Source organism: Anomaloglossus baeobatrachus, unplaced genomic scaffold, assembly GCF_048569485.1.
Source record: "Anomaloglossus baeobatrachus isolate aAnoBae1 unplaced genomic scaffold, aAnoBae1.hap1 Scaffold_628, whole genome shotgun sequence".
Lineage (NCBI taxonomy): Eukaryota > Metazoa > Chordata > Amphibia > Anura > Aromobatidae > Anomaloglossus > Anomaloglossus baeobatrachus.
In genome coordinates this window covers 45,491-47,508 of record NW_027444995.1, presented here as the reverse complement: position 1 = coordinate 47,508, position 2,018 = coordinate 45,491, and positions in this window count along the sequence as shown.

Genomic DNA, 2,018 nt, shown 5'->3' with positions numbered 1-2,018 from the left:
GACTGCGCACACAACATGGCCAAACGAAAGCAAAAGTCCATACCTGGCCTATCAATCCAATGGAAACTCATAGGCAACACAGTCCATTGGACTAGGCAATTACATGCAGCCATAAAAAGTCCATGGGCCTTGCCTCAGAGTCAAACCCACAACTTCTCGCAGCCCAAGCAAAGATCCTACCACTACACCAACACAGAGAAATGTGAAACTGACTCTACATTAATTCACATAATCCTAGTGACTGCGCACACAACATGGCCAAACGAAAGCAAAAGTCAATACCTGGCCTATCAATCCAATGGAAACTCATAGGCAACACAGTCCAGTGGACTAGGCAATTACATGCAGTTATACAAAGTCCATGAACCTTGCATTAGAGTCGAACTCACAACCTCTCGCAGCCCAAGAAAAAAAGCCTACCGCTACAGCAACACAGAGAAGTGTGAAACTGACTCTACATTAATTCACATAATCCTAGTGACTGCGCACACAACATGGCCAAACAAAAGCAAAAGACAGTACCTGGCCTATCATTCCAATTAAATCTCATAGGCAACATAGTCCATTGGACTAGGCAATAACATGCAGCCATACAACGTCCATGGGCCTTGCCTCAAAGTCGAACTCACAACCTCTCGCAGCTCAAGCAAAGAGCCTACCACTACACCAACACAGAGAAATGTGAACCAGACTCTACATTAATTCACATAATCTTAGTGACTGCGCACACAACATGGCCAAACAAAAGCAAAAGGCAGTACCTGGCCTATCAATCCAATGGGAACTCATAGGCAACACAGTCAATTGAACTACGCAATTATATGCAGCCATACAAACTCCATGGGCCTTGCCTCAGAGTCGAACCCACAACCTCTCGCAGCTTAAGCAAAGAGCCTACCCCTAAACCAACACAGAGAAGTTGGGAACTGACTCTACATTAATTCACATAATCCTAGTGACTGCGCACACAACATGGCCAAACAAAAGCAAAAGACAGTACCTGGCCTATCAATCCAATGGAAACTCATAGGCAACACAGTCCATTGGACTAGACAATTACATGGAGACATACAAAGTCCATGGGCCTTGCCTCAGAGTCAAACCCACAACCTCGCGCAGCCAAGCAAAGAGCCTACTACTACACCAACACAGAAAAGTGGGAAACTGGTACTACATTAATTCACATAATCCTACTGACTGCGCACACAACATGGCCAAACAAAAGCAAAAGTCAGTACCTGGCTTATCAATCCAATGGAAACTCATAGGCAACACAGTCCATTGGACTAGAAAATTACATGGAGACATACAAAGTCCATGGGCCTTGCCTCAGAGTCAAACCCTCAACCTCTCGCAGCCAAGCAAAGAGCCTACCACTACACCAACACAGAGAAGTGGGAAACTGATTCTACATTAATTCACATAATCCTACCGACTGCGCACACAACATGGCTAAACAAAAGACAATACCTGGCCTATCAATTCAATGGAAACTCATAGGCAACACAGTCCATTGGACTTGGCAATTACATGCAGCCATACAAAGTCCATGGGCTTTGCCTAAAAGTCAAACCCACAACTTCTCGCAGCCCAAGCAAAGAGCCTACCACTACACCAACACAGAGAAATGTGAACCAGACTCTACATTAATTCACATAATCCTAGTGACTGCGCACACAACATGGCCAAACAAAAGCAAAAGACATTACCTGGCCTATAAATCCAATGTAAACTCATAGGTAACACAGTACATTGGACTAGGCAATTGCATGCAGCCATACAAAGCCCATGGGCCTTGCCCCAGAGTCAAACCCACAACCTCTCGTAGCCCAAGCAAAGAGCCTACCAATACACCAACACAGAGAAGTGGAAAACAGATTCTACATTAATTCACATAATCCTAGTGACTGCGCACACAGCATGGCCAAACAAAAGCAAAAGACGGTACCTGGCCTATCAATCCAATGGAAACTCATAGGCAACGCAATCAATTGGACTAGGCAATTACATGCAGCCAT